Raw genomic sequence first — 9759 nt, 5'->3', positions numbered from 1 at the left:
CGTTGGTACAGAGAGGTGGAGTGTTGCTGTGATACGCCTGACCACGCTTTTGTTAGGAGGATTGTGGATTAGGGGAGTTTGGATTAGGAAACTCTGGAAAGCTTTAAGTGTGGTTTAGTAGGACATATTAGTAGAAGCATGGAAAGCAGTGGTGCTAAAGTTGATTTGAATTGGGTTAAGAGATTTCAGAGGAGAAAAATTTTAGTATATGTTGCCTAAAGACTGTTCTTGTGATATTTTAGTGAAGAGTGGGGGTTCTTTCTGCCCTTAGCCAAAGAATCTGCCCGAGGCTTAGGTGAAGAGATTTAATTTAATTGCTTTGAGAAGGGAACTCTCAAAAGAGGCTATCATAGACTCTGTCCTATGGTTCACTTTCATGAAGAGTATTTTGATAAAACAGCAAACTTAGAAAGGAAAAATATAAAATGTATGGTTCAAAGATTAAATGAGCACCAGAAAGTGGACTGGATCTTAGTCATGTGTTCAAGGATATTAAATGAAATTAAGGGAGTGGTGATCTCAGACCAAGATCTCCTCCAACTGTGCTTCCATCTTGTAAAAAGGAATTAAAGAATGGATTCAGGCATGTTGGTACAACATGTTGGTTCATCCCAGCATGCAGGGGACAAAGGCACGCAGATCTCTGAGTTCAAGGTCAGTCTGGTTGACTGAGTATGTTCCAGGAGACGCAAGCTTAGACACTGAAGCAAACCATCAAAACCAGAAAGCTGGTGAAGATATAATACTGGGCACAAGGTGGGGCACATGTTCTAGCCCTAGAAAGCAGCAGAACTTTCCAGCTTCAACCATACGGTTCTGGCATTCATGTCAAAAATAGAACAAAGGAATTATGGAATCTCCCTCTATGACTAAAGAAAGTTGCCGAGGCCAGGTGTGAGGCAGAGGTTCTCTACTTTGTAGCCTAGAAAGGAATCTCTCTCTGAGACTAAGGAAAGCTGTGGAAGCCAAGCATGTGGCAGGGGTGTCCCGTCATGGAAGCCAAGAGACTCCATTGTGTGAAGCTGTGAAGGTGAAGCCTGGTTTGCCTTGGAAACCCCAAGAAGTTAAAGATCCCGGAGGTGTGGGATGCCTGCCAAAGAAAGCTGCTATCAGAGAGTAGAACCTGACCAAGAGAGAGAAATGTGTTACAGTAAATGAAGCTGAAAACAGTTGGAGATCTGAAAAGCAAGTTGACATGAGACATAGAGATGCAGTTTGGAGTTTGTACAGCAGATTTTTTGTCTTGCTTTGGTCCAGTATTTCCTTAGTATGCTCCCTACCCTATATTTCAGAATAGTAATGCATATCCTTTGCTGTTGCATGTTGTAATTATGTAATCTGTATTTTGTTTTGATTTTATAGGGCATTACAATTAAGAGATTGCTTGATTATCAGAGGCTTTTAAACATTGTTAAAACTGGTAGGTGATGGGGACTTGTGAAGTTGGACTAAATTCATTTTGTATTATATTATGGCTACAAGCTGATGGGTGCCATGGAGTAAAATGTGATGATTTCAATATAAATGTTCCCCATAGACTTATATTTGAATGCTTGGCTCACGGAGAATGGCACTATTAGGCAATGTGGCCCTGTTCCAGGAGGTGTCACTGTGGTTGCAGGCTTTGAGTTCTTATATGCTTAAGTTGTGCCCAGTGTGTCACAGACTCATTTTGATGCCTGTAGAACTCTTAGCTCCCTCAACACTGTGTCTGCCTGGATGCTGCCATGCTTCCAATCAGGATGATAATGGACTGAGCCTATGAAACTGTAAGCCAGCACCAATTTATTGCTTGCCTTTATAAAAAGTTGTCATGGTCAGAGTGTCTCTTCACAGCAATAAAATCCCAACTATGGCCCATACAGAACACCGAGTGTGTTCCTCAATTATTGCTAAATACTGTATGTGAAGTCTAGCTGCTTGGTGACAGTGAGTGGCCTGGGTAACATAGAAATCAGTAAATCTCACACAGCACTGTGCGTGTAGCTTCAGCTAGTATTCTGTCTCTGTTGAGTGGTTTACTCTGGTCTTCACTTCTACACTCTGAGAGTTAGTTCATCATCACTTATCACAGGAAAATGTCTAAAGAGGATTTCTTCCTTTTTTAAAAAGTAAGTGTTCTGTTTTCTGTGAAGAACATCAGTTCGATAACTAGTTATTATCCACTAGAATGGACCACACAATTAAATTTCATTTACACAAAAATTCTCTTTAATTAGGAATTACTATTTGTTTAATATAATTTCCTAAAGCCCTATAAAGAGCAGCAGTGTTAGTGAAGCATTTGGTGCAATGTCTCATACCATTTTGTGATACAGCCTACCACGAGGCCAGAAGGCAGGACCATGAGTCTGTTAATGAGTACATGGAAGGTGTTTGTAAAATGTATGAAGAAAATCTGAAGAGACTGAATCCCAACATCCCCTCCATCACATATGATATCAGTCAGTTGCTTGATTTTATTGACGATCTGGCAGATCTCAGCTGTCTTGTTTATCGAGCTGATACACTGACATACTAGCTTTATAGCAAATACTGAATCAAAGAGAACATATACGGGCTCCTCCATTGAGAGGCCCAACAGGCTGGGAAATATTTGAGGTGGACGCAGTCAGGGCTGAATTGGGCTTGGAACAGGTGCATACAGTGTTCTGTTGCAAACATTTTGTATGATCATAATCCTGTTTCCATTTTGTTACACTAGAGCCAAGATTGTATGTAATGACAAGAAACATGAATGATCTTTTCATTCTGAAACTACTATTGTCCCTTTGCTCCTTTTCTTTTTTTACTTAAACATTTTTATGATTATTCAAATAGAAAGTGTTTTTGCCATTTAAGGTTGGTTCTGGTCTTGGAACTGTTCATATCTGCTTTATAGCAGTGAGTACACTAACCCTTCCTGGGGGTGGGATGGTAACAAGGTTATTTATGTCACCTGGGAGAGTCTTAGTGAAAAATAAAGAAGTGTTCTTTAGGGCTAGAAAGATGGCTCAGCCATTAAAGACTAGGCTCACAACCAAAAATACAAGAAATGTTCTGTAGTTGTAAAAACAACTCCATAACAATCAGTTCACAAAAAATCTTAGTTCAGTGCTACTACTCACAAACAATTCTGCCTCTACCCACTGTGTGATCTGGTTAAATGCTCTGGAAGCTCAGCTGTTTCCCATCAAGGACTGAGGTGGAGTGTTGCTAATCTATAAACAGCTGCTGCTACTGACCTACCTGCTCAGAAAGGAACTAGAGCTTGCTCTTTCTGACAAAAGAGATCAAGAAAGCAGTACAGGGAGAAGAACACATCCAAAGTGGTAACCTGGCACTTTATTATTCATAGAAACCCAACGTGGAGAAAAATGGTCAAATAATATCAACAATGACTCTAGAACTGAGGGTTCAGAGAATGGCCTGGGATGGAGATTAACACGGGACTTTATCTTTTATTTTATTTCTCTTTCAGCTTCATCCATCTACTGCCCTCTATACTCCCATGCTAAGCTATGGATTTGCTATGAAAATTATATTAACATAAAGGAACTTACTTTAAGTGGAAACAAATGTCCTGTTCAAGTAACAGGGTTTTTTTTTGTTGTTGTTGTTTTGTTTGTTGTTGTTTTGTGTTTATTTTGAGAAGCTCATGGTTTCAGAGGAGCTGAGCTGATAGTGCTTCTGTACCTGATCCAATTAGTGTCTTTTTGTATCCATAAGCTGAAATTCTTTTCTATGCTTTGCAGCTCTGGAAATCATATTACTCCATTCCATGGTGAGTCTGTAACTGCATATAATTACTGTTTGATCTGCCTTTTAAAGTATGCCACAGTTCAGCTATGAGTTATTTTCTGATATCTAGGAATAATTATATTTTTATATTATCAGTCTCCTCTAAAAGGAACTAGTTCCTTCTCAGAGATGTTACCATGTGTGTTCTATGTCAGAAACATGCAACATAATCGAGTCTCTTTAGAATGTCAGACGTTACTGAATAACCACAAATTTGCAAGGTGCTGAGGTTTTATTGGCAGCTATATGCCAAGTAGTTCCATTTTCTTCGATAGCTCTAGTTGAGGCAAACAGATTATTTTATTGTAACTTTAATTACTATTACTAACATAATCACATCCAACAGAGTAAATATATATCTAGTACTATCTGAATCAATGTTTATGTAAAGGTTACAGAATTGCAAAATGGTCCCAAATGAATAAAAAAGGATACAACAGAGCTCAAGGACTTCAGAGAGGCTTGAAAGGAATCAATTGGTAGGAATTTCAAGAGAGTGTCTGTCCAGGATGGGCACTTCCTGCCATTGCTGTTATAGTCAACTGCAAGGTCACAGTTGAGCTGAACAAGTGAGGCATATTGAAGGCCGGAGAAGAGATTAATAAGACCACGCCCTGGAAAGCACACAGGCATATGTGTGGACAGCAAGTTTATGTAGAAAAATAGACATATAGATTGGACATCAGCTAAGGAGGCTCTGTCAGCCGAAAGACCCAAGCTGAACAGAAGTCCCTCGGATAATTAAGATTGTTCAGCTGGATCTTCCTTGCTGTACCACTGCGTAGGCAGGCACATGACAGTCAATGGGGTGCTATCGCCATCTATTCCAGTGCTTAGGTAAGGAAATTATATATTTTCCTCAGTTTTATGTGTCCAGTAAATTCTTGGTTATGCTTTCCCAGATGAAAATTTAACATACACAGATTTCTTTTATTTTTTATTTTTAATTTGTTCACTTTACCTCCTGATTGTAGCCCTCTCCCTTGTCTCCTCCAGGTCCCATCCTCCCTTCCTCATCGCCCTTCCCCATCAGTCCTCAGAAAAGGACTGTAATCTGACCTCAGCCTATCAAATCTCATCTTGACTGCCTGCATCCTCTTTCTCTATGGCCTGCCAAGGCTGCCCCAGCAGGGCGAAGAGATCAAGGAGTTGGCACAAGAGTCCATGTCAGAGGTAACCCCTACTGAATTTCATAGGCCCGGTTTACTATTACAAAATGGAGAGCTACACCTTCTCTAAACACATTGATCATTCACTCATCTGTGTTTGATGGGCAGTGAAAGAAGCAGAGAGTATTAACAGGCCCATCAATTTGGAGAGCTGTCCTCTGTCCGCCGAATGAAGTCAAATGGTGCTTATAAATGCAGTCACTCAGGCCATAGCCCAGTCTAAAAATTATTGTTTTCCCAGTATGGAGTAAATTTCAATAGTTGTTCTTAAATATCTTTCTGCTCTTGAATTTCATCACATGGTATCCATACAAATACATACAAAAGCAATTTAATTCGTTTGATTAAAGTAATATTTTATTTAACAAAGAAAAGTTTTTATTTTCTTTTCTCTTTATAAGGAGGAAAACAAAAATATATTTTGAGTAGATATCATAATATTGAGTAATGAAAGCTAAATATTCTCAGTGTTTTAAGTCACATACATTCACTGTCTTTAATATTTGAAAGAAGAGAAACAATGATTTTTATATGGAAAAATACAAAAAGTTATGGACAAAGTATATGGAGGAAAATTATACATTTATAATAACCACAATCCCCCTCCAAATACAGGATAAAGTTTCTACTGACCTTTGAGAGTGATTTGAAATACTAAAGAAAGCCTTACTCATTCATATTCACTTTCTGGAGAGGTCATTTATCTTACATGATGGCACATCAAATGGAGGTACATGTTCAGAACATCTATATCCAAGCACATTCTTTTCCCCTTCTTCCTTCCCCAGAAATCATTAGGTGCACTATTTAATATTAAGTCCCCCCTCTTCTAATATAATATAAAGAATTTGTGTGTGTGTGTGTTTTGATTGAGAATGGCCTACATAAGCTCAGATATTTAAAGACTTGGCCTCCAATTTGTGGAACTGCTTGTAGAGGATCAGTCACTGTGCTTTGGGAGAATGTATGCCAGAGAATGGACTTTGAGGCTTTCAAAGCCCACGCCATTCTCACTTTGCTCTCTTTTTCTCTCTTTGCTCATTGCTTTTGGATCAAATGAAAGTACTCAGAACTGCTCTAGGACCATGTCTGTCTGTAGACGTCCATGCTTGCTTCATGCCGTGGTGGTCACACACTCACTCTCTGAAACTGTAAACAAGCCTCAGATAAAATGCTTTTTTCTTTGCCTTAGTCATTTTTTTTTTTTTTTTTTGCCACAGTAACAACTGGTAGCAAACTCAGCTATATAGTTATGCAAGGTGAGGAACAGGTTAACTATTTGTGTGTATGAGTCCATTCATAAAACTGCATCATACTGCCACAGTAATTTTTTAAAAATTGTAGACAGAGGAGTGCCTATTGTACCAAGCAACCTTTCCTGAAATGCACTGATCAATTTCTGACACCATTTTGCTAAGAACCATTTTTAAAGTCCCTATTATTAGGCACAGCTTCCATATTTTTTAAAGTTTCTGTTGAACAGACACAACCCCACTGGTTTTTTAAGTCTCTGTTGATCAGACATAGCTTCCTCATTTTTCAAAGTCTCTGTTAATCAGACACAGACTCCCATGAACAGTTATACAAGCAGGACACATTGCTCTCCACATTCGCCAGCGGCTTACTCAGTGTATCTAGGGACATGATTATGTGTCCCAAAATACTCAGGATTAATGGTCACATCTGCAGGATCAATAAAGACTGAGAGAGGAAAGGAGGATTTTACCTCTAGAAAGAGTATTGAGAAAAACATAGAATCATCCCCAGGGCGTTGAGCCTACATGCTCAGGTAAGCCACAGACGCAGAGCTTTGAGTGAAAATACTAATGATACATTTTTACACATAAAATCAGTATGGTCATTGAATGTATTATGTAAAATTTATAATGATCTGCAATGGTTAATACTATCTTCCCATCAGAAGGTACTAAAACTTTCAGCCTCTCAGTAATGTTCAGTCCCTTTACATAGAATTCAATGAAGAACAAAATTCTCACTAACAGTTGCCAGTATTTATGTAAATTTGCTTTATTTCTTAAAAAAATAGAGGCTTAAAATTTTCTATTTACAATTTTATTGCACTCTAAAAATGATATCTGAACCTGTGGGGGAAATGTCATACTGGATAAAAAGAGAATAAATAAAGATTAAAACATCCCCAGGCTAGGAAGATTGGAATCATTATGAGTCCAATATTTCTTTTCTAATTGGCAGCGGTAGAGAACACAGCAATACAAACAATCAGTACATCAATGACAATAAAACAACATAAAATTATTACATGGAGATTGCAGACCCATCTCAGAAATTTGCATGCCATTTCCTCTGGAGTTTCCATTGTATATCAATACTGTAGATCAAGAAACAATATCTTATTTGTTTCAACAAAATGGTAGTGTTTTATAGATAGATGGAAGAAAAAGTAAGTTTTTTATCATAAAAAAGTATAGTGTTTAACTAAAAATAGCAGTAAAATGAAGGTTGAAAAAAAAAACAAGCATGCCACTTTCAAATTATAAAGGTATTTTCTTCAATCCACGGTAAGTTTTTAATTCTTCTATGCTTTGTTTGACACTCAACAATCACACAGTACAGCATATGTTCCTGATATAGTTCACTCTTTCAGGACAGAGTTGGGAGCAGCATCCTTAAGAGAAAGATGGAGGCTTTCTCACCTTGGGTGGACAGAAGCTAATAACGACTGGGTTCTAGAAATGTCAGTGGCTATCAAAGCTACTGTGGTCCTGAGATTCTAGGTTCTTTTTCTCATAAACTCGAATAATGAATTATCCAGACAACAAGGTCACTGGATTTTTGGAATGGAGTTCATTTTAGGTTCTTAGTTGCTTGTGAGACAGGCAGCAAGCTCCTAAGCAGTAAGAAACATTTTAAAGAAATGGGTTCCATTAAGATCTGAGTTTAGCAGCCTAAGTGTCCCTCAGTAGAAGAGTGGATAAAGAAACTGTGGTACATATACACTATGGAATACTACTCAGCTATTAAAAACAAGGAATTCCCGAAATTTGTGGATAAATGGATTGAGCTAGAAATGATCATAATGAGTGAGTTAACCCAGAAGCAGAAAGAATCAAATGGTATATACTCACTTATATCTGCATACTAGCCCAAGGGGCATGTCCCACGAAAGCCTTCACTTACCAGGAAACTGGGACAGAGGGGAAGGCATCCTATTGGGACTCTAAATGAGAGACGCATGGGAGAACAGCAAAATAAAAGGATCCAGAGGGTCCTAGAAATCTACAAGTAGAACAATATGATAGGCAGATTTGGGCCCAGGGGTCCCGCTCAAACTAAGGCACCAGCCAAGGACAATACAGGAGGTAAACTTTAAACCCCTTCCCAGATCTAGCCAATGGTCAGAATATTCTCCACAGTTGAGTGGAGAGTGTGATACGACTTTCTCACATACTCTGGTGCCTCACATTTGACCATGTCCCCTGGAGGGGGAGACCTGGTGGCACTCAGAGGAAGGACAGCAAGTAGCCAAGAAGAGACTTGATACCCTATGAGAATATATAGGGGGACGTAATCCCCCTCAGGAACAGTCATAGGGGAGGGGAATAATGGGAAAATGGGGGGGGGGAGGAATGGGAGGATACAAGGGATGGGATAAACATTGAGATGTAACAAGAATAAATTAATAAAAAAAAAAAAAAAAAAAAAAAAAAAAAAGATCTGAGTTTAGGTATTTTTTTTTTTTCTTTTTAAATAGGACTTATATTTTTATTTTTTATTTTATTTAAAAAAAAAAAAAAAAAAAAAAAAAGAAGGAGTTAGAAGCTTTTCAGCAATAAAACCTGGCATACTTGCACTGATATGGTATCTCTACCTCCTTATCTCTGGGTCATTGTGCCCTACAATAAAGGTAGCACATTCAAACCTAAAAAAAAAAAAAAAAAAAAAAAAAAAAAAAAGGACTTATATTTTTAAATAGAAAAATCTGGTTTGGGACATGGGCGACAAATTGGCCAGTTCAGTTGGACTACCCACACAACATCCATATGCCTTTCCATTCCAAATATCCAGATGAGAGATGCAGCAGAACACTGACAGAGCTTCTGGGAAGCTGTGTGGAAGAAGAAATACAGGGGGAAAAAAGCTAAAACAAACAAGTAAACAAACCTGGAACTAGAGACCACAAATACTTTTGGTATTTCTGCTCTATGGGAAGAACAGTACCGAAAGACATTTCTAGATGCTGGACAAACACAAGGATTGAGGTCTCTCTCCCAAATCTGGCCTGACTTGTTTCTCGCCCCAGACTTCATGACTTTGGCTTTGCTAATCTTGGTTGTCAACTTGATACACCTGGAAAGAAGGAACTGCAGTTGAGGAATTGCACTCCATGGCATTGGCCTGAGAGATTGTCTGCAGGGTATTTTCATCATTACTAATTGGTGCATACGGCTGAGGCCAATGTGTGCAGTGCCACCCCTGGGAGGATGCTGCAGGGCTGGAAAGAAATGTAACTGAGCAAGAGAGGAGAAGCAAGCCAGTGAGAGAGCAGTGTTCCTCCAAGGTTTCCGCTTGAGTTCCTACCTGGACTCCCTCAACAGTGGACTGTATTATAGTCCCTCAGTAGTGGACTACGAGCTTAAACAAACTATTTGATTTTCAAGTTTCATATAATCAGAAAAATTTATCAAAACAATAGAAAAACCAAACAAAGAGCACGTTACTTTTTGATGCAGTGTAAATATGCATGCAAAAATCTAATGTAAAGATTCACAGCTTCTGTTTCAAAACCAATTGTAACTGTATATAATTTAATTAATATTTTGCGTCTTAT

The 9759-nt window shown here is 38.5% G+C and overlaps 1 pseudogene; it reads left to right on the top strand.

Annotated features, from left to right (window-relative positions):
* Positions 1-2292: 2292 nt before the first annotated feature.
* On the top strand, positions 2293-2704 carry LOC127198606 (enhancer of rudimentary homolog; annotated as a pseudogene).
* Positions 2705-9759: the final 7055 nt, after the last annotated feature.

Source organism: Acomys russatus, chromosome 2 (genome assembly GCF_903995435.1).
Source record: "Acomys russatus chromosome 2, mAcoRus1.1, whole genome shotgun sequence".
In the NCBI taxonomy this organism is placed as follows: domain Eukaryota; kingdom Metazoa; phylum Chordata; class Mammalia; order Rodentia; family Muridae; genus Acomys; species Acomys russatus.
Note: the sequence above shows the minus strand (reverse complement) of the source record. Positions and strands in the feature narration are given on the sequence as shown.